The sequence below is a fragment of the Oncorhynchus nerka genome, linkage group LG18 (genome assembly GCF_034236695.1).
Source record: "Oncorhynchus nerka isolate Pitt River linkage group LG18, Oner_Uvic_2.0, whole genome shotgun sequence".
Classification (NCBI taxonomy): domain Eukaryota; kingdom Metazoa; phylum Chordata; class Actinopteri; order Salmoniformes; family Salmonidae; genus Oncorhynchus; species Oncorhynchus nerka.
Window position 1 is genome coordinate 40,391,914 of NC_088413.1, and position 24,052 is coordinate 40,415,965.

The 24,052-nt window shown below is 45.2% G+C and overlaps 1 protein-coding gene across 1 annotated transcript in view; it reads left to right on the forward strand.

Moving 5' to 3' along the window:
- Nucleotides 1-24,052, forward strand: part of slc25a21 (solute carrier family 25 member 21) — a 173,771-nt gene that overhangs the window by 32,703 nt on the left and 117,016 nt on the right. The gene's annotated exons all lie outside the window — the stretch shown is intronic.

Genomic DNA, 24,052 nt, shown 5'->3' on the forward strand with positions numbered 1-24,052 from the left:
GAGGCTGAAATCAAGTGGCCTACCTGGATAAGATGATCCTTATTTCTTACAAGGAGAATTTCCACTTTTCATGCTCATAGCAAATGTATAAAACAAAGACTAGACAGCTAGCACATAAGTCTGTGGCTGAAATGCTGCTAGCAGTACCGCAATGCAGCGTGTGGAGAAAAAAAAATTGAGCGTTCATTTTCCAGAAGCAATGTTCATTGATACTACTTTTTTATTTTTTTATTTTAATGTCTCAATAATGTCTCAATGTGTTTTGGTTCTGTTGGACCAAACCTCAAATGCAAATAGGGAGTTGAAACTGCTTGTTGTCAGAGAGGAAGTGGTGATCTTCCGTCTTTGTTGTTGTGAGTGGCAGGGGAGAGGTGTGTGTGTGTGTGTGTGTGTGTGTGTGTGTGATGTCTACCATATGGGATGAGCGAATGAACGGCCGAGAGCTGTAGATGCAGTGGGAAGAGGTCTTTCTTACCTCACCTGTGCTGCAGCCGGGGTGTTATTTTGACTCCCTCCAAGCACCGTAAAAAGCACGTCTCTGTGCTGCTGATTCATGACACCGTGTCCTAAATATTCCCTAGTCAGGAAGTCCATTTTAATATTGCTGTGTGTGGGGTGAAGTGGCGGCCAGTGTGGTGGGTGACGGTGGGTAAGGAACAGGGTGAGGTCACGATGATGTAAGGGGTCACTATGGACGATGAAACAACATTGTAAGGAAGGCCCTCCCGGGTGCCGGTCCATGGCTGACTGGGAACCCTAATTGTAGTGACCGAAGGGAGCATTAGACCACCAGAGACGTCCATGCCACCCACCCAGACAGATCATCCATCTCCCCTGAGTACACGTCCCCGGACACCCTCCACCCTGGGCCGTGGCAGGGCTGTAGCAGTGCTCTGAGAGGAGGAAATGGTAGCGGTGTGAAGCATCTCATTGGCCTGGCCTGGGGTCAGCAGGATGTCTAGGTGTGAAGCAGAAGCATCTCATTGTCCTGGCCTGGGGTCAGCAGGATGTCTGGGTGTGAATCATCTCATTGTCCTGGCCTGGGGTCAGCAGGATGTCTGGGTGTGAAGCATCTCATTGTCCTGGCCTGGGGTCAGCAGGATGTCTGGGTGTGAAGCATCTCATTGTCCTGGCCTGGGGTCAGCAGGATGTCTGGGTGTGAAGCATCTCATTGTCCTGGCCTGGGGTCAGCAGGATGTCTGGGTGTGAAGCAGAAGCATCTCATTGTCCTGGCCTGGGGTCAGCAGGATGTCTGGGTGTGAAGCAGAAGCATCTCATTGTCCTGGCCTGGGGTCAGCAGGATGTCTGGGTGTGAAGCAGAAGCATCTCATTGTCCTGGCCTGGGGTCAGCAGGATGTCTGGGTGTGAAGCAGAAGCATCTCATTGTCCTGGCCTGGGGTCAGCAGGATGTCTGGGTGTGAAGCAGAAGCATCTCATTGTCCTGGCCTGGGGTCAGCAGCATGTCTGGGTGTGAAGCAGAAGCATCTCATTGTCCTGGCCTGGGGTCAGCAGGATGTCTGGGTGTGAAGCAGAAGCATCTCCTTGTCCTGGCCTGAGGTCAGCAGGATGTCTGGGTGTGAAGCAGAAGCATCTCATTGTCCTGGCCTGGGGTCAGCAGGATGTCTGGGTGTGAAGCAGAAGCATCTCATTGTCCTGGCCTGGGGTCAGCAGGATGTCTGGGTGTGAAGCAGAAGCATCTCATTGTCCTGGCCTGGGGTCAGCAGGATGTCTGGGTGTGAAGCAGAAGCATCTCATTGTCCTGGCCTGGGGTCAGCAGGATGTCTGGGTGTGAAGCAGAAGCATCTCATTGTCCTGGCCTGAGGTCAGCAGGATGTCTGGGTGTGAAGCAGAATCATCTCATTGTCCTGGCCTGGGGTCAGCAGGATGTCTGGGTGTGAAGCAGAAGCATCTCATTGTCCTGGCCTGAGGTCAGCAGGATGTCTGGGTGTGAAGCAGAATCATCTCATTGTCCTGGCCTGAGGTCAGCAGGATGTCTGGGTGTGAAGCAGAATCATCTCATTGTCCTGGCCTGAGGTCAGCAGGATGTCTGGGTGTGAAGCAGGAGGAAACACTGGGTGAAAGATGGCTCTGGAGAACGTGAGCCAAGCCGTGAAAGTTTAAATAAATATTGAGAAGCTGGAGAATAGCCCTGGTGGTCTGGGAATCCCTCCACCTCTACAGCCTTCCACCCCCCACAGCTGCTGTTTTCGCTCTCTGCTGCCCTTGTTTTGAGAGAACACACACTGCAGTTTAAGGGAAGGCTAGTGCTGGGCTGGTAGCATAGTGGTCAACCCTCGTCCTGGAGGGCCACTTGCACTTCATGTTTTTTTTTATTTAACCGACCTGGAGGACCAGGTGTGTTGAATTTAGGCAATCACCGAACTGATCAGTTTGCTGAGTTGGTCAGGTGTGTCAGGGTTGCCTTCCTCCTACGTTGTGTATTTTGGTTGGCTTCTTCCTTGAAGGAGCTCCGCTGCCTTCAAATCACAACACAGCAATACTATTGTAATACTGTAGAGTTCCTATCGGTTCAATGTCGACGTGTCCGATGGCCCTCGTCATTATGGATTCGGTATGTTCCGAGTTAGCGATAAGCGTTCGGCATTCGGCTGCAGTCCCGTTTTTCAAGTACACATGGCTCCAAGCAGTTACGGTAAGACGAGGCTCTAGCCCATGAAACGAAGGGGGAATTAGTTCAGTATGAATCCATAGGCCTGCCGGGAGCCAAAACACACAGGCTGTGTCATGATGTAAAACATCCAGGACAAATTGAATCACGTTTGGACAGATTGAGCCTTCAGACAGACACAGGCTGCATTCCTGTTGAACTGAGCATTGAGAAAGATTGTAACCAATAGGTCTTCTCTGTCTATAACTTCTCTTCTACTTAAAACTACAAATGTTTCCACCCCCCCACATCATTGCACGCGTGATGGAACAGCAGACTAGGACTATTCTTTTTCACCACAATGCAGTGTGCTCCTCTGACCCATTTCCAAAACAAAAACAATAACAAATGCGACGAGTGGCGACGAGTGGTGCTGCTTCACCAAATACGGATCTCAGATTTAATAGAGGCTGAAAGTATGCGGACACCCCTTCAAATGAGTGGATTCGGCTGACGGGTGTATAAAATTGAGCTCACAGCCATGCTCACAGCCATGCAATCTCCATAGACCAACATTGGCACATACTGAATGGCCCATACGGACGAGCTCAGTGTCTTTCAACGTGACACTGTCATAGGACGCCACCTTTTCCAACAGGTCAGTTAGTCAAATTTCTGCCCTGCTCTAAGCTGCCCTGGTCAACTGTAAGTGCTGTTATTGTGAAGCGGCTCAGCCGCGAAGTGGTAGGCCACACAAGCTCACAGAATGGGACCCCCGTGTGCTGAATGAAGCAGGTAGAGCGTAAAAATTGTCTGTCCTCGGTTGCAACACTCACTACCGAGTTCCAAACTGCCTCTGGAAGCAACATCAGCACAATAACTGTTTGTCGGGAGCTTCATGAAATGGGTTTCCATGGCTAAGCAGCAGCACACAAGCCCAAGATCACCATGCGCAATGCCAAACATTGGCTGGAGTGGTGTAAAGCTCGCCGCAATTGGACTTTGGAGCTTGGCCCCTTAGTTCCAGTGAAGGGAAATCTTAACGCTACTGCATACAATGGCGTTCTAGACAATTCTGCTTCCAACTTTGTGGCAACAGTTTGAGACCTGTTTCAGTCCTGTTTCAGCATGACCATGTCCCCCATTCACGAAGGGAGGTCCATACAGAAATGGTTTGGTTGGAAGAACTTGACTGGCCTGCACAGAGCCCTGACCTAAACCCCCATCGAACACTTTTGGGAGGAATTGGAACGCCGACTGCGAGCCAGGCCTAATCGCCCAACATCTGTACCCGACCTCACTAATGCTTTTGTGGCTGAATGGAAGCAAGTCCCTGCAGAAATGTTCCAACATCTAGTGGAAAGCCTTACCAGAAGAGTGGAGGCTGTTTTTTTTATCACCTTTATTTAACCAGGTAGGACAGTTGAGAACAAGTTCTCATTTACAACTGCGACCTGGTCAAGATAAAGCAAAGCAGTGCAACACAAACAACAACACAGGTACACATGGAATAAACAAACATACAGTCAATAACATAATAGAAAAAAGGGTATATATACAGTGTGTGCAAATGAGGTAAGATTAGGGAGGTAAGGCAATAAATAGGCCGTATTGGGGAAATATGGTGTTATAGCAGCAAAGTAGGGGACCAGCTTCATATTAATGCCCATGATTTTGGAATGAGTGTTATGTGTTTGTGTACCCGATTTGATGAGGGGAAGCCTTTTCTAGTGTCGAGGCCTGTTCCTGTAGATGGCCTGTCCAGAGCGGAAGAGCTTACAAAACCACATTTTTCAAAAGTGATCTGTCCCGATTTCAGTCATCCCAAAGGGATTAAAAGCATAGAAATAGGATGAGTAGAATGGCCCCATTTCAAGTCTGCGATTTCTATTCATTCTATTTCTATGCCTGTAATCCTACCCATTCGGCGAAATCCAGGATGACTTTTGAAAAGTCTGTCTGTGTTGTATATAGACCTGGGCCTTCCCAGTAGATCAAGCTGAACCCCCAGCTCTAAATCTGCTGGGTTGATGTAAGGGGAGAAGCATGGTAGAATAACAGAACGTGCACTTTGTTCACCCCAGCCTGCCATAAAACAGGAAGAATTACAGAGTGAGAGACCGTTTAACTCGGCCTCGTAAATACGTGTTTGCCCTTTAGTCTATTTTCCCTCCCTTCCTTTCTCTCTCTGTCCTCCTGTGACACTGGTTGATGCTGCTGTGAAGCCCTGACCCAGACAAAGACTTAATGGCGCTTTTGTAGTTGGCGTCTGTGTGTTTCGTGTCGGTGTTTGTGCCGTACACATGTTTGCGCCACAGATAAATAGTTTGACTGTACACACACACACACACACACATACACGTCAAGGGTGCCCGTCCTTGTGTGCGGGAGTTCGTCTCCGCCTGCGTGTGTGTGGTGTGCACCTGCGTCTGCCGTCCGTGTGTGTCAGGGTCTTGGTTGTGTCTAGTTTCCAGGCAGGCGGTGGGAGTGGAGGGAGTGGGTAGGGAGCGTCCTTTGTACTCTGTCCTCCTCTACCCTAAGCTAACCACAGTAGGGCAATAGTCACTTAACCCAAATCAGAGCAGTGTTCCTCCGCAGCTGGGAGGCACACGGTCTGGGGAGGGGAAGACGGGGGAGGGAGGGATGACTTGTTGGACGATGAGGATGAGGAAGACGCCTCGTCCCTTTTTTAGCCTAGCCTACCCTGTACCCTGGCACATTGTTGAGAGTGTGTGTGTTGTTCAGTCTGTGTTGTACGCAGTGTGGTGGGGGCCCCTGTGGAATCAGATGGCCTGTCTGATCCGGTGGTTAAGTGTAGTGAGCCCGTTTTGTGTTGCGGTCCTGACTGCCACTGCTTCAGGCCCCGTGGGAGTGGCAGGGAGACACACTCTCTGACAGGGCCTGATATCCAGGAGCTTTATTGGTATCCGCACCACAGCCAAGACCTCCAGGACGCCAGGCCAGCTCTGTTTCAGTCTCCGCTCTGTCCTTCCCTTTCCGCCTCCACAGCCCTGCGACGACGCTGCAATGCTTATCTCCTCTCCACTCACTGCCTGCTGAGTGGCCAAGCCTGCTCTTAATTAAATGGAGATTGCGGCAATATTGTATCAGGGAGAAAGATCTGTGCGTGTGTGTGTGTGTGCTCCAGCCGTGTAGTGGCCTCGCTGCTGTGCCGAGTCTACCTCCGAGCATCTGCCATTCATTTAGAGGGAAGACAAACACACTGATGAAAATGTCCTGCACCGCAAGGATCTACTCTCTCCTTGTCTTTTGTCCCCCTCTGTCTCCCCTTCCGATGACACATATGACATTCCACTCTTTTTGTATACATACATTTAGTATATCACATGTTGCACGACAGAACTAAATGTATGGAATTGAAGTGAAGCGTTGTTTAAACACGACCCCGTTGGTCTCGGGAGTCGTTGATCTGCAGGAGATGTCTATTTGTTGACTGTAATGTGTCGAATCTGTGTCCCTTTTTATGTTTCTACACGGTGTCGGTCTGAAAACAGATGGCAAGTAGGAACAACTCTCCTGTTAGATATTCCCCCGACGACCTTACAGCATTTGAAAGTGTCTAGTTTTGTGTATTTTCACTGTGTGTGGGTAGGGTGGGTGATGTGGGGGGTAGTTTGGTGTGGGGAGAGGAGGTGTTGAAGTGGAACAACACACAGATCAATGAGGAAACAATTCTGCTCCCCCAGCTACTGACCCAGAACAACCCAAATCCTCACTAATGGACGGAGGAACACACACACACACACACTTAGGCATATATACGCGCACGCACACGCACACACAGGGATACGCACTCCAAAGACGCAGACACACACACATACACACACACACACACACACAAAGGCAGGCAGGCTCACATAAGAAACACTCCTTCCACTCACCATTGCTAGCACGCACACGCATGAATTCAGCAATTAGCCTTTAATTCCAGTAAGGTTTGCTTAGCTTATCTTTGACGGTCGAGTCTCAGCTTTGATAAGATAATGGGACTAGTTAGGGTTGGTTGCACCTGACGTGTGTGTGTGTGAGAGAGAGAGAGAGAGGAGGCCCTGGGTTATGGTGAGCACTGCCTGGACGTGCTCACAGCGTGTTGACTTAAGCCTTCAGACTGCGACATCAATCATGTGTGTATGACGGGCTCTCTAACTGCCCTCTGAACCCTGCCCTCTGAACCCTGCCTGCCTGGCTCAGCGTTAGGCTACTTCATCTGCCTGGCAACTCCCGCTGCTCTGTGTGTGCATGTATCAACCAGCTCCATTTAAAATAAATAAAAACACTGAATTTCCTTTTCTCTCTCTCTCTCACACAGACACACAGACGGACACACTGACAAACCGACAGACACACACATGTTGTCTCTGCCTCTCTCCATCAGAAAGACCGGGGAATTGGCTGTAAATCCTTCCTTCCCATTTTTTTTCGTTAGACCGCCGAAGCATTTGGAAAAGTTTTTTTTGCAATTATATTTAATCGTACGTGGCCGGCATCCCAATCAGGCCCTGAGTCCTGGTGATCACATTTACATGGTCTCAAGTTCTCCACTTCCCTCCTGTCAGAGAACACACACACAGAGACAAACATGCGTATGTACACTACACACACACACACACACACACATGTAAGTGCTGTACCCAGGATACAGCAGGCTCAGGGGCAGGGACCACCTGGATCTTCAACGACTCTCTCTCTCTCTCTCCTCCATCCCCTCTTTTTCCTCTCCTTTCCGCCTTACTCCCCCGCTCTATTCCGACCATTCGTTGTTTCCTTTTCCTCCCTTTGCATCCTGTAGCGTGTATGTGATAGATTTGGTCCGTTTTTGTGACTTCATGTGCAATGTTGTTTTGTGTGGATTATTATCATATTAGTGTGTTTGCATCTTAGTGATTTATTTCACCTTTATTTAACCAGGTAGGCCAGTTGAGAACACCTTTATTTAACCAGGTAGGCCAGTTGAGAACACCTTTATTTAACCAGGTAGGCCAGTTGAGAACACCTTTATTTAACCAGGTAGGCCAGTTGAGAACACCTTTATTTAACCAGGTAGGCCAGTTGAGAACACCTTTATTTAACCAGGTAGGCCAGTTGAGAACACCTTTATTTAACCAGGTAGGCCAGTTGAGAACACCTTTATTTAACCAGGTAGGCCAGTTGAGAACACCTTTATTTAACCAGGTAGGCCAGTTGAGAACACCTTTATTTAAACAGGTAGGCCAGTTGAGAACACCTTTATTTAAACAGGTAGGCCAGTTGAGAACACCTTTTATTTAACCAGGTAGGCCAGTTGAGAACACCTTTATTTAACCAGGTAGGCCAGTTGAGAACACCTTTTATTTAACCAGGTAGGACAGTTGAGAACACCTTTATTTAACCAGGTAGGACAGTTGAGAACACCTTTATTTAACCAGGTAGGCCAGTTGAGAACACCTTTATTTAACCAGGTAGGCCAGTTGAGAACACCTTTTATTTAACCAGGTAGGACAGTTGAGAACACCTTTATTTAACCAGGTAGGACAGTTGAGAACACCTTTATTTAACCAGGTAGGCCAGTTGAGAACACCTTTTATTTAACCAGGTAGGACAGTTGAGAACACCTTTATTTAACCAGGTAGGACAGTTGAGAACACCTTTATTTAACCAGGTAGGCCAGTTGAGAACACCTTTATTTAACCAGGTAGGCCAGTTGAGAACACCTTTTATTTAACCAGGTAGGCCAGTTGAGAACACCTTTTATTTAACCAGGTAGGACAGTTGAGAACACCTTTATTTAACCAGGTAGGACAGTTGAGAACACCTTTATTTAACCAGGTAGGACAGTTGAGAACAAGTTCTCATTTACATCTGCGACCTGGTCAAGATAAAGCAAAGCAGTGCAACAGAAACAACAACACAGAGTTACACATGGAATAAACAAACGTACAGTCAATAATACAGTAGAAAAGTCTGTATACAGTGTGTGCAAATGAGGTAAGATAAGGGAGGTAAAGGCAATAAATAGGCCACAGTGACAACAATTTACAATTGAGCAATTAAACAGGGGAGTGATAGAGACCAGACTGGTAGATGTGCAGAAGCTGAATGTGCAAGTAGAGATACTGGGATGCAAAAATAAATAACAATATGGGGATGAGGTTGTTGGGTGGGCTATTTACAGTTGGGTGGGCCTGGGGAGTCTGGTGGCAAGGCCCCAGGGAAAATTTTTTGTGACAAACAAGGGAACATGTTCTCTCTGCCGCATGGCAAAATGTGTAGAAGAGCATGAGGTGACATAAACAAGGCAACATGTTCTCTCAGCCTCATGGCAAAATGTGTAGAAGAGCATGAGGTGACATAAACAAGGGAACATGTTCTCTCTGCCGCATGGCGAAATGTGTAGAAGAGCATGAGGTGACATAAACAAGGCAACATGTTCTCTCAGCCTCATGGCAAAATGTGTAGAAGAGCATGAGGTGACATAAACAAGGGAACATGTTCTCTCTGCCGCATGGCGAAATGTGTAGAAGAGCATGAGGTGACATAAACAAGGCAACATGTTCTCTCAGCCTCATGGCAAAATGTGTAGAAGAGCATGAGGTGACAAACAAGGGAACATGTTCTCTCTGCCGCATGGCAAAATGTGTAGAAGAGCATGAGGTGACATAAACAAGGGAACATGTTCTCTCAGCCTCATGGCAAAATGTGTAGAAGAGCATGAGGTGACATAAACAAGGGAACATGTTCTCTCTGCCGCATGGTGAAATGTGTAGAAGAGCATGAGGTGTAATAAACAAGGCAACATGTTCTCTCAGCCTCATGGCAAAATGTGTAGAAGAGCATGAGGTGACAAACAAGGGAACATGTTCTCTCTGCCGCATGGCGAAATGTGTAGAAGAGCATGAGGTGACATAAACAAGGGAACATGTTCTCTCTGCCGCATGGCAAAATGTGTAGAAGAGCATGAGGTGACATAAACAAGGGAACATGTTCTCTCTGCCGCATGGCGAAATGTGTAGAAGAGCATGAGGTGTAATAAACAAGGCAACATGTTCTCTCAGCCTCATGGCAAAATGTGTGGAAGAGCATGAGGTGACATAAACAAGGGAGCATGTTCTCTCAGCCTCATGGCAAAATGTGTAGAAGAGCATGAGGTGACATAAACAAGGGAGCATGTTCTCTCAGCCTCATGGCAAAATGTGTGGAAGAGCATGAGGTGTAATAAACAAGGCAACATGTTCTCTCAGCCTCATGGCAAAATGTGTAGAAGAGCATGAGGTGACAAACAAGGGAACATGTTCTCTCTGCCGCATGGCAAAATGTGTAGAAGAGCATGAGGTGACAAACAAGGGAACATGTTCTCTCTGCCGCATGGCAAAATGTGTAGAAGAGCATGAGGTGACATAAACAAGGGAACATGTTCTCTCTGCCGCATGGCAAAATGTGTAGAAGAGCATGAGGTGACATAAACAAGGGAACATGTTCTCTCTGCCGCATGGCAAAATGTGTAGAAGAGCATGAGGTGACATAAACAAGGGAACATGTTCTCTCTGCCGCATGGCGAAATGTGTAGAAGAGCATGAGGTGTAATAAACAAGGCAACATTTTCTCTCAGCCTCATGGCAAAATGTGTGGAAGAGCATGAGGTGACATAAACAAGGGAGCATGTTCTCTCAGCCTCATGGCAAAATGTGTAGAAGAGCATGAGGTGACATAAACAAGGGAACATGTTCTCTCAGCCTCATGGCAAAATGTGTGGAAGAGCATGAGGTGACATAAACAAGGGAGCATGTTCTCTCAGCCTCATGGCAAAATGTGTAGAAGAGCATGAGGTGACAAACAAGGGAACATGTTCTCTCTGCCGCATGGCAAAATGTGTAGAAGAGCATGAGGTGACATAAACAAGGGAACATGTTCTCTCTGCCGCATGGCAAAATGTGTAGAAGAGCATGAGGTGTAATAAACAAGGGAACATGTTCTCTCAGCCTCATGGCAAAATGTGTAGAATAGCATGAGGTGTAATAAACAAAGGAACATGTTCTCTCTGCCGCATGGCAAAATTGCAAGAAATTGGATGTACATTTTTTTTTTAAATCAAATAAACAAAAATATAAACACAACATTTAAAGTGTTGGTCCCATATTTGGTGAACTGAAATAAAAATACCAGAAATGTTCTGTATGTACAAAAAGCTTTATTTCTCTCAAATGTTGGGCACACATTTGTTTACATTCCTGTTAGTGAGCATTTCTCCTTTGCCAAGACAATCCATCCACCTGACAGGTGTGGCATATCAAGAAGCTGATTAAACAACATGACCATTACACAGGTGCACCTTGTGCTGGAGACAATAAAATGTCACTCTAAAATGTGCTGTTTTGTCATACAACACAATACCACAGATGTCTCAAGTTTTTGAGGGAGTGTGCAATTGGCATGCTGATTGCAGGAATGTCCACCAGAGCTGTTGCCAGATAATTTAATGTTTATTTCTCTACCATAAGCTGAAACCAATGTAATTTTAGAGAATTTTGCAGTACGTCCCACCGGCCTCACATCCGCGTGTAACCACCCCAGCCCAGGACCTCCCCATCCGGCTTCTTCACCTGAGGGATCGTCTGGTTGGGGGTGGGGGTGCTGAGGAGTATTTTGGTCTGTAATAAACCCCTTTTGTAATGTCAAACTAATTCTGATTGGCTGGACTTGGCTCCCCAGTGGGTGGGCCTATGCCCTCCAAGACCCACTCATGGCTGCACCCCTGCCCAGTCATGTGAAATCCATTGATGAATGAATGTATTTCAGTTGACAGATTTCCTTATATGAACTGTAAATCTACGAAACTTGCATGTTGCATTAAACAGCACCAGTCAAAAGTTTGGACTCACCTACTCATTCCAGGATTTTTCTTTATTTTTACTGTTTTGTACATTGTAGAATAATAGTGAAGACATATTTGAGATTCTTCAAAGTAGCCACCCTTTGCTTTGATGACAACTTTGCACACTCTTGGCATTCTCTCAACCAGCATCATGAGGTAGTCACCTGGAATGCTTTTCCAACAGTTTTGAAGGAGTTCCCAAGTATGCTGAGCACTTGTTGGCTGATTTTCCTTCACTCTGCGGTCCATCTCAATTGGGTTGAGGTCGGGTGATTGTGGAGGCCAGGTCATCTGATGCAGCACTCCATCCCTCTCCTTCTTGGTCAAATATCATTACACAGCCTGGAGGTGTGTTGGGGCATTGTCCTGTTGAAAAACAAATGATAGTCCCACTAAGCCAAACCAGATAGGATGGCTTATCGCTGCAGAATGCTGTGGTACCCGTGCTGGTTGTGTGCCTTGAATTCTAAATAAATCAGACAGTGTCACCAGCAAAGCATCCTCACACCATCGCACCACCTCCTCCATGCTTCACAGTGGGAACCACACATGAGGAGATCATCCGTTCACCTACTCTGTCTCACAAAGACACGGCAGTTGGAACCAAAAAATCTCAAAGGTCAAATTTCCACCAGTCTCATGTCCATTGCTTATGTTTCTTGGCCCAAGCAAGTCTCTTCTTATTATTGGTGTCCTTTAGTAGTGGTTTCTTTGCAGCAATTCGACCATGAAGGCCTGATTCACACAGTCTCCTCTGAACAGTTGATGTTGAGATGTGTCTCTTACTTGAACTCTGCGAAGCATTTATTTGGGCTGCAATTTCTGAGGCTGGTAACTCTAATGAACATATCCTCTGCAGCAGAGGTAACTCTGGGTCTTCCTTTCCTGTGGCGGTCCTCATGAGAGCCATTTTCATCATAGTGCTTGATGATTTTTGCGACTCCACTTTAAGAAACGTTTAAAGTTCTTGAAATGTTCCAGATTGACTGACCTTCATGTCATAAAGTAATGATGGACTGTTTCTCTTTACTTATTTGAGCTGTTCTTGCCATAATGGTCTTTTACCAAACAGGGCCATCTTCTGTATACCACCCCTACATTGTCACAACACAACTGATTGTCTTAAACACATTTAAGGAAAGAAATTCCACAAATTAACTTTTAACAAGGCACACCTGTTAATTGAAATGCATTCCAGGTAAAGCTGGTTGAGAGAATGCCAAGAGTGTGCAAAGCTGTCGTCAAGGCAAAGGGTGGCTACATTGAAGAATCTCAAATATAAAATATAATTTTGATTTGTTTAACCCTTTTTGGTTTGGTTACTACATGATTCCATGCGTGCTATTTCATAATTGTGCTGTGTTCACTATTATTCTACAATGTAGAAAATAGTACAAATAAAGAAAACCCCTTGAATGAGTAGGTGTGTCCAAACTTTTGACTGGTACTGAATGTGTGTATGTATATATTTTTAGTTGTAGTATCTGCAGTGGCTGCAACGACTTTGAATGCAGCGGAAAGTGTGTGTGTGTGTGTGTGTGTGTGTGTGTGTGTGTGTGTGTGTGTGTGTGTGTGTTTAGTGCTTTAACAGAACTCCCTGGTGCTCTGGCCAGCAAAGTCCAGCTGACCAGCTGAGCCCACCCAGTCTGTGTGAGAGAAAAGCGTGCCTACATTTTTCTTCCTTCTACGGACCATAAAGACCTGTGTGTGTGTGTGTGTGTGTAAAGCAGACCCTGTCTGTTCCCCCTTGCTCCTCTCATTTTCCCTGGTGAAAGGCGCCATTATAACTGATTTCCATGACCTCAAGCTAGGGCCCTTGCTGCCTTCCCTTAGTCATGGCCTGTGTGTGTGTGTGTGTGTGTGTGTGTGTGTGTGTGTCCCAGTGTACTTACTCGCGTTGTGTCGCCTTTGTGGATGTGTGCGAATGCACTCCTGTGTGCTCTCTCTCTCTCTCTCTGGGTGTCTCCTCACTCTCTCTCTCTCTCTCTCTCTCTCTCTCACACTCACACTCACACACACATTCTAACTGCTTTCCATGACCTCCAGCCAGGACCCTCCTATGCGGCCTGCCTCGCAGCGCTTGTTTAGACAACAGTGGTGCACATGTTGGCTGAAATATAGCCGCTGCGCTGGCCTGCTCGGGTGAATTAAGCTGCGGCATGTCTGCTTAAACCACGACAGCTCACTGATTTATCCATATATTTAAATGATTGATTTAAGAGCCCACCAGCCAACACTTGTCGAAGCTGTGAAGAGCGGGAGGTGGAGCTGGGACCTAGGAGATGAGACGATATGTATAAATATATACAGGCGGTGTTATTCATTGACAGAATTCATAAAAACACGGCTGGAATATTTGATTCAGTGGTGAGGAGTTTTTATTCAGCTCAAAATGGATATTTGTATGGTGATTTATTGATGGCTTTTTCAACACTCAATGTTTCACATTTTCCAAATGAACTGCACCATTTTGGTTTATTATGGTTGAAAGTGGGACATAAGCAAGATGTTTTAAATGTTAGAAATGAATGGAAGAAGGAAAAGCGTATGAAAACGCATCGGTCCCCTCCACACACACACACACAGAGTGATATGTGTGCGTTTTATTAGCTGTCTCATTATTAAATGTGTTGGGGGCTGGCGGACAGAACATTCCATTTCTTTAATGTCTCCCTCTCGTCTCCCTGTTCCCTCCATTCCACTCCTCCCTCCGTTCGTTCCCCCGTTCCTCTTTGATAATACTTTTCCTTGAGCTCATAAAAACCAGAGGCTCTCAGAGCACCACCTCTTTCCCTTTGCTCTTTTTCATCATGCAGTTATATTTCCCTCTCTCTCTCTCTCTCTCTCTCTCTCTCTCACTGGTCAGTTGTATTACTTCTCTCTCTCTCTCTCTCTCTCTCTCACTCTCTCACTGGTCAGTTGTATTACCTCTCTCTCTCACTCTCTCACTGGTCAGTTGTATTACTTCTCTCTCTCTCTTTCTCTCACTCTCACACTGGTCAGTTGTATTACTTCTCTCTCTGGTCAGTTGTATTACTTCTCTCTCTCTCTCACACTGGTCAGTTGTATTACTTCTCTCTCTGGTCAGTTGTATTACCTCTCTCTCTCTCTCTCTGGTCAGTTTTATTACTTCTCTCTCTGGTCAGTTGTATTACTTCTCTCTCTCACACTGGTCAGTTTTATTACTTCTCTCTCTCTCTCACACACTGGTCAGTTGTATTACTTCTCTCTCTGGTCAGTTGTATTACTTCTCTCTCTCTCTCACACTGGTCAGTTGTATTACTTCTCTCTCTGGTCAGTTGTATTACTTCTCTCTCTCTCACACTGGTCAGTTGTATTACTTCTCTCTCTGGTCAGTTGTATTACTTCTCTCTCTCTCTCACACTGGTCAGTTTTATTACTTCTCTCTCTGGTCAGTTGTATTACTTCTCTCTCTGGTCAGTTGTATTACTTCTCTCTCTGGTCAGTTGTATTACTTCTCTCTCTCTCACACTGGTCAGTTGTATTACTTCTCTCTCTGGTCAGTTGTTTTACTTCTCTCTCTGGTCAGTTGTATTACTTCTCTCTCTCTCACACTGGTCAGTTGTATTACTTCTCTCTCTGGTCAGTTGTATTACTTCTCTCTCTGGTCAGTTGTATTACTTCTCTCTCTCACACTGGTCAGTTGTATTACTTCTCTCTCTCACACTGGTCAGTTGTATTACTTCTCTCTCTGGTCAGTTGTATTACTTCTCTCTCTCTCTCACACTGGTCAGTTGTATTACTTCTCTCTCTGGTCAGTTGTATTACTTCTCTCTCTGGTCAGTTGTATTACTTCTCTCTCTGGTCAGTTGTATTACTTCTCTCTCTGGTCAGTTGTATTACTTCTCTCTCTCTCACACTGGTCAGTTGTATTACTTCTCTCTCTGGTCAGTTGTATTACTTCTCTCTCTGGTCAGTTGTATTACTTCTCTCTCTCTCACACTGGTCAGTTGTATTACTTCTCTCTCTGGTCAGTTGTATTACTTTTCTCTCTCTCTCACACTGGTCAGTTGTATTACTTCTCTCTCTCTCTCACACTGGTCAGTTTTATTACTTCTCTCTCTGGTCAGTTGTATTACTTCTCTCTCTCTCACACTGGTCAGTTTTATTACTTCTCTCTCTGGTCAGTTGTATTACTTCTCTCTCTCTCACACTGGTCAGTTTTATTACTTATCTCTCTCTCACACTGGTCAGTTGTATTACTTCTCTCTCTGGTCAGTTGTATTACTTCTCTCTCTGGTCAGTTGTATTACTTCTCTCTCTCTCACACTGGTCAGTTTTATTACTTCTCTCTCTGGTCAGTTGTATTACTTCTCTCTCTCTCTCACTGGTCAGTTTTATTACTTCTCTCTCACACTGGTCAGTTTTATTACTTCTCTCTCTGGTCAGTTGTATTACTTCTCTCTCTCACACTGGTCAGTTTTATTACTTCTCTCTCTGGTCAGTTGTATTACCTCTCTCTCTCTCTCTGGTCAGTTTTATTACTTCTCTCTCTGGTCAGTTTTATTACCTCTCTCTCTCTCACACTGGTCAGTTTTATTACTTCTCTCTCTGGTCAGTTGTATTACTTCTCTCTCTCTCACACTGGTCAGTTTTATTACTTCTCTCTCTGGTCAGTTTTATTACTTCTCTCTCTCTCTCTCTCACACTGGTCAGTTTTATTACTTCTCTCTCACACTGGTCAGTTTTATTACTTCTCTCACTGGTCAGTTGTATTACTTCTCTCTCTCTCACACTGGTCAGTTTTATTACTTCTCTCTCTGGTCAGTTGTATTACTTCTCTCTCTCACACTGGTCAGTTTTATTACTTCTCTCTCTCTCTCACACACTGGTCAGTTTTATTACTTCTCTCTCTGGTCAGTTGTATTACTAATCTCTCTGGTCAGTTGTTTTACTTCTCTCTCGCTCTCTCACACTGGTCAGTTTTATTACTTCTCTCTCTCTCTCACACTGGTCAGTTTTATTACTTCTCTCTCTGGTCAGTTTTATTACTTCTCTCTCTCACTGGTCAGTTTTATTACTTCTCTCTCTCACTGGTCAGTTTTATTACTTCTCTCTCTCTCTCTCTCACACTGGTCAGTTTTATTACTTCTCTCTCTGGTCAGTTGTATTACTTCTCTCTCTCTCTCTCACACTGGTCAGTTTTATTACTTCTCTCTCACACTGGTCAGTTTTATTACTTCTCTCTCTCACTGGTCAGTTTTATTACTTCTCTCTCTCTCACACTGGTCAGTTGTATTACTTCTCTCTCTGGTCAGTTGTATTACTTCTCTCTCTGGTCAGTTGTATTACTTCTCTCTCTGGTCAGTTGTATTACTTCTCTCTCTGGTCAGTTGTATTACTTCTCTCTCACACACTGGTCAGTTGTATTACTTCTCTCTCTCTCACACTGGTCAGTTTTATTACTTCTCTCTCTGGTCAGTTTTATTACTTCTCTCTCTGGTCAGTTGTATTACTTCTCTCTCTCACACTGGTCAGTTTTATTACTTCTCTCTCTCTCACTGGTAAGTTGTATTACTTCTCTCTCTCTCACTGGTCAGTTGTATTACTTCTCTCTCTCTCACTGGTCAGTTTTATTACTTCTCTCTCTCTCACTGGTCAGTTTTATTACTTCTCTCTCTCACTGGTCAGTTGTATTACTTCTCTCTCTCTCTCACACTGGTCAGTTGTATTACTTCTCTCTCTCTCTCTCTCACACACTGGTCAGTTGTATTACTTCTCTCTCTGGTCAGTTGTATTACTTCTCTCTCTGGTCAGTTGTATTACTTCTCTCTCTCACACTGGTCAGTTTTATTACTTCTGTCTCTGGTCAGTTGTATTACTTCTCTCTCTGGTCAGTTGTATTACTTCTCTCTCTCACATTGGTCAGTTTTATTACTTCTCTCACTGGTCATTTTTATTATCTCTATCTCTCTCTCTCTCTCTCTCTCTCTCTCTCACACTGGTCAGTTGTATTACTTCTCTCTCTGGTCAGTTGTATTACTTCTCTCTCTCTCTCACACTGGTCAGTTGTATTACTTCTCTCTCTCTCTCACACTGGTCAGTTGTATTACTTCTCTCTGGTCAGTTGTATTACTTCTCTCTCTCTCTCACACTGGTCAGTTGTATTACTTCTCTCTCTGGTCAGTTTTATTACTTCTCTCTCTCTCTCACACTGGTCAGTTTTATTACTTCTCTCTCACACTGGTCAGTTTTATTACTTCTCTCTCACACTGGTCAGTTTTATTACTTCTCTCTCACACTGGTCAGTTTTATTACTTCTCTCTCTCTCTCACTGGTCAGTTTTATTACTTCTCTCTCTGGTCAGTTTTATTACCTCTCTCTCTCACTGGTCAGTTTTATTACTTCTCTCTCACACTGGTCAGTTTTATTACTTCTCTCTCACACTGGTCAGTTTTATTACTTCTCTCTCTCACTGGTCAGTTTTATTACTTCTCTCTCTCTCTCACTGGTCAGTTTTATTACTTCTCTCACTGGTCAGTTTTATTACTTCTCTCACTGGTCAGTTTTATTACTTCTCTCTGACACTGGTCAGTTTTATTACTTCTCTCTCACACTGGTCAGTTTTATTACTTCTCTCTCTCACTGGTCAGTTTTATTACTTCTCTCTCTCACACTGGTCAGTTTTATTACTTCTGTCTCTGGTCAGTTGTATTACTTCTCTCTCTGGTCAGTTGTATTACTTCTCTCTCTCACATTGGTCAGTTTTATTACTTCTCTCACTGGTCATTTTTATTATCTCTCTCTCTCTCTCTCTCTCTCTCTCTCTCTCTCTCTCTCTCTCACACTGGTCAGTTGTATTACTTCTCTCTCTGGTCAGTTGTATTACTTCTCTCTCTCTCTCACACTGGTCAGTTGTATTACTTCTCTCTCTCTCTCACACTGGTCAGTTGTATTACTTCTCTCTGGTCAGTTGTATTACTTCTCTCTCTCTCACTGGTCAGTTTTATTACTTCTCTCTCTCACACTGGTCAGTGTTATTACTTTTCTCTATCTCTCACTGGTCAGTTTTAATACTTTTGTCTCTCACTCTCTCTCTCTCTCTCTCTCACTGGTCAGTTTTATTACTTCTCTCTCTCTCTCTCACTGGTCAGTTTTATTACTTCTCTCTCTCTCACTGGTCAGTTTTATTATTTCTCTCTCTCACTGGTCAGTTGTATTACTTCTCTCTCTCTCTCTCTCTCTCACTGGTCAGTGTTATTACTTTTCTCTCTCTCTCTCACTGGTCAGTTGTATTACTTCTCTCTCTCTCTCACTGGTCAGTTTTATTACTTCTCTCTCTCTCTCTCACTGGTCAGTTTTATTACTTCTCTCTCTCTCTCACTGGTCAGTTTTATTACTTCTCTCTCTCTCTCTCTCACTGGTCAGTTTTATTACTTCTCTCTCTCTCACTGGTCAGTTTTATTACTTCTCCCTCTCTCTCTCACTGGTCAGTTGTATTACTTCTCTCTCTCTCTCTCTCTCTCTCTCTCTCACTGGTCAGTTTTAATACTTCTCTCTCTCTCACTGGTCAGTTTTAATACTTCTCTCTCTCAATTCAATTCAAAGGGCTTTATTGGCATGGGAAACATATGTTAACATTGCCAAAGCAAGTGAGGTAGATAATATACAAAAGTGAAATAAACACTAGAAATTAACAGTAAACATTACACATACAGAAGTTTCAAAACAATAAACACATTACAAATGTCATTTTATTCATTTACAGTGGGGCAAAAAAGTATTTAGTCAGCCACCAATTGTGCAAGTTCTCCCACTTAAAAATATGAAACAGGCCTGTAATTTTCATCATAGGTACACTTCAACTATGACAGACAAAATGAGAAAAAAAATCCAGAAAATCACTTTGTAGGATTTTTAATGAATTTATTTGCATATTGTGGTGGAAAATAAGTATTTGGTCACCTACAAACAAGCAAGATTTCTGGCTCTCCCAGACCTGTAACTTCTTTGTTAAGAGGCTCCCCTGTCCTCCACTCGTTACCTGTATTAATGGCACCTAGACGTTAATCTATTGTAAAGTGGCTGTTCCACTGGATGTCATAAGGTGAAAGCACCAATTTGTAAGTCGCTCTGGATAAGAGCGTCTGCTAAATGACTTAAATGTAAATGTAAATAAATGCATTTTTATAGCTTTTTTATAATGGTGGGAGAGTGTCAAGATGGAGGTGCAGTGTCTTCAAAACAGCGGCACCTGTCAGTCATCTAATGTACAGTGGGGCAAAAAAGTATTTAGTCAGCCACCAATTGTGCAAGTTCTCCCACTTAAAAAGATGAGAGAGGCCTGTAATTTTCATCATAGGTACACTTCAACTATGACAGACAAAATGAGAAAAAAAATCCAGAAAATCACATTGTATGATTTTTTTATGAATTTATTTGCAAATTATGGTGGACAATAACTATTTGGTCACCTACAAACAAGCAAGATTTCTGGCTCTCACAGACCTGTAACTTCTCCTTTAAGAGGCTCCTCTGTCCTCCACTCGTTACCTGTATTAATGGCACCTGTTTGAACTTGTTATCAGTATAAAAGACACCTGTCCACAACCTCACAGTCACACTCCAAACTCCACTATGGCCAAGACCAAAGAGCTGTCAAAGGACACCAGAAACAAAATTGTAGACCTGCACCAGGCTCGGAAGACTGAATCTGCAATAGGTAAGCAGCTTGGTTTGAAGAAATCAAATGTGGGAGCAATTATTAGGAAATGGAAGACATACAAGACCACTGATAATCTCCCTCAATCTGGGGCTCCACGCAAGATCTCACCCCGTGGGGTCAAAATGATCACAAGAACGGTGAGCAAAAATCCCAGAACCACATGGGGGGACCTAGTTAATGACCTGCAGAGAGCTGGGACCAAAGTAACTCAAACTCAGCTCGTCGAGTTTGGAAGACAAAGAATGCTGAGTTGCATCCAAAGAACACCAAAGCTACTGTGAAGCATGGGGGTGGAAACATACTTTGGGGCTGTTTTTCTGCAAAGGGACCAGGACGACTGATTCATGTAAAGGAAAGAATGAATGGGGCCATGTATCGTGAGATTTTGAGTGAAAACCTTCCATCAGCCAGGGCATTGAAGATGAAACGTGGCTGGGTCTTTCAGCATGACAATGATCCCAAACACACCGCCCGGGCAATGAAGGAGTGGCTTCGTAAGAAGCATTTCAAGGTCCTGGAGTGGCCTAGCCAGTCTCCAGATCTCAACCCCATAGAAAATCTTTGGAGGGAGTTGAAAGTCTGTGTTGCCCAGCAACAGCCCCAAAACATCACTGCTCTAGAGGAGATCTGCATGGAGGAATGGGCCAAAATACCAGCAACAGTGTGTGAAAACCTTGTGAAGACTTACAGAAAACGTTTGACCTCTGTCATTGCCAACAAAGGGTATATAACAAAGTATTGAGAAACTTTTGTTATTGACCAAATACTTATTTTCCACCATAATTTGCAAATAAATATATAAAATCCTACAATGTGATTTTCTGGATTTTTTTTCCTCATTTTGTCTGTTATAGTTGAAGTGTACCTATGATGAAAATTACAGGCCTCTCATCTTTTTAAGTGGGAGAACTTGCACAATTGGTGGCTGACTAAATACTTTTTTGCCCCACTGTATATATACACTGCTCAAAAAAATAAAGGGAACACTAAAATAACACATCCTAGATCTGAATGAATTAAATATTCTTATTAAATACTTTTTCTTTACATAGTTGAATGTACTGACAACAAAATCACACAAAAATTATCAATGGAAAGCAAATTTATCAACCCATGGAGGTCTGGATTTGGAGTCACACTCAAAATTAAAGTAGAAAACCACACTACAGGCTACTCCAACTTTGATGCAATGTCCTTAAAACAAGTCAAAATGAGGCTCCGTGTGTGTGGCCTCCACGTGCCTGTATGACCTTCCTACAACGACTGGGCATGCTCCTGATGAGGTGGCGGAGGGTCTCCTGAGGGATCTCCTCCCAGACCTGGACTAAAGCATCTGCCAACTCCTGGACAGTCTGTGGTGCCACGTGGCGTTGGTGGATGGAGCGAGACATGATGTCCCAGATGTGCTCAATTGGATTCAGGTCTGGGGAACGGGCGGGCCAGTCCATAGCATCAATGCCTTCCTCTTGCAGGAACTGCTGACACACTCCAGCCACATGAGGTCTAGCATTGTCTTGCATTAGGAGGAACCCAGGGCCAACCGCACCAGCATATGGTCTCACAAGGGGTCTGAGGATCTCATCTCGGTACCTAATGGCAGTCAGGCTACCTCTGGCGAGCACATGGAGGGCTGTGCGGCCCCCCAAAGAAATGCCACCCCACACCACGACTGACCCACCGCCAAACCGGTCATGCTGGAGGATGTTACAGGCAGCAGAACGTTCTCCACGGTGTCTCCAGACTCTGTCACGTTTGTCACATGTGCTCAGTGTGAACCTGCTTTCATCTGTGAACAGCACAGGGCGCCAGTGGCGAATTTGCCAATATTGGTGTTCTCTGGCAAATGCCAAACGTCCTGCACGTTGTTGGGCTGTAAGCACAACCCACCTGTGGATGTCGGGCCCTCATACCACCCCCATTGAGTCTGTTTCTGACCGTTTGAGCAGACATATGCACATTTGTGGCCTGCTGGAGGTCATTTTGCAGGGCTCTGGCAGTGCTCCTCCTGCTCCTCCTTGCACAAAGGCGAAGGTAGCGGTCCTGCTGCTGGGTTGTTGCCCTCCTACGGCCTCCTCCACATCTCCTGATGTACTGGCCTGTCTCCTGGTAGCGCCTCCATGCTCTGGACACTATGCTGACAGACACAGCAAACCTACTTGCCACAGCTCGCATTGATGTGCCATCAAATCAAATGTATTTATATAGCCCTTCGTACATCAGCTGATATGTCAAATTGCTGTACAGAAACCCAGCCTAAAACCCCAAACAGCAAGCAATGCAGGTGTAGAAGCACGGTGGCCCGGAAAAACTCCCTAGAAAGGCCAAAACCTAGGAAGAAACCTAGAGAGGAACCAGGCTATGTGGGGTGGCCAGTCCTCTTCTGGCTGTGCCGGGTGGAGATTATAACAGAACATGGCCAAGATGTTCAAATGTTCATAAATGACCAGCATGGTCGAATAATAATAAGGCAGAACAGTTGAAACTGGAGCAGCAGCACGGCCAGGTGGACTGGGGACAGCAAGGAGTCATCATGTCAGGTAGTCCTGGGGCATGGTCCTAGGGCTCAGGTCCTCCGAGAGAGAGAAAGAAAGAGAGAATTAGAGAGAGCATATGTGGGGTGGCCAGTCCTCTTCTGGCTGTGCCGGGTGGAGATTATAACAGAACATGGCCAAGATGTTCAAATGTTCATAAATGACCAGCATGTTCGAATAATAATAAGGCAGAACAGTTGAAACTGGAGCAGCAGCACGGCCAGGTGGACTGGGGACAGCAAGGAGTCATCATGTCAGGTAGTCCTGGGGCATGGTACTAGGGCTCAGGTCCTCCGAGAGAGAGAAAGAAAGAGAGAAGGAGAGAATTAGAGAACACACACTTCGATTCACACAGGACATCGAATAGGACAGGAGAAGTACTCCAGATATAACAAACTGACCCTAGCCCCCCGACACATAAACTACTGCAGCATAAATACTGGAGGCTGAGACAGGAGGGGTCAGGAGACACTGTGGCCCCATCCGAGGACACCCCCGGACAGGGCCAAACAGGAAGGATATAACCCCACCCACTTTGCCAAAGCACAGCCCCCACACCACTGGAGGGATATCTTCAACCACCATCTTACCATCCTGAGACAAGGCTGAGTATAGCCCACAAAGATCTCCGCCATGGCACAACCCAAGGGGTGGCGCCAACCCAGACAGGATGACCACATCAGTGAATCAACCCACTCAGGTGACGCACCCCCTCCAGGGACGGCATGAAAGAGCACCAGTAAGCCAGTGACTCAGCCCCTGTAATAGGGTTGGAGGCAGAGAATCCCAGTGGAAAGAGGGGAACCGGCCAGGCAGAGACAGCAAGGGCGGTTCGTTGCTCCAGAGCCTTTCCGTTCACCTTCCCACTCCTGGGCCAGACTACACTCAATCATATGACCCACTGAAGAGATAAGTCTTCAGTAAAGACTTAAAGGTTGAGACCGAGTTTGCGTCTCTGACATGGGTAGGCAGACCGTTCCATAAAAATGGAGCTCTATAGGAGAAAGCCCTGCCTCCAGCTGTTTGCTTAGAAATTCTAGGGACAATTAGGAGGCCTTTCGTGTTGTGACCGTAGCGTACGTGTAGGTATGTACGGCAGGACCAAATCAGAAAGATAGGTAGGAGCAAGCCCACGTAATGCTTTGTAGGTTAGCAGTAAAATCAGCCCTTGCTTTGACAGGAAGCCAGTGTAGAGAGGCTAGCACTGGAGTAATATGATAAAAAAATTTGGTTCTAGTCAGGATTCTAGCAGCCGTATTTAGCACTAACTGAAGTTTATTTAGTGCTTTATCCGGGTAGCCGGAAAGTAGAGCATTGCAGTAGTCTAACCTAGAAGTGACAAAAGCATGGATTAATTT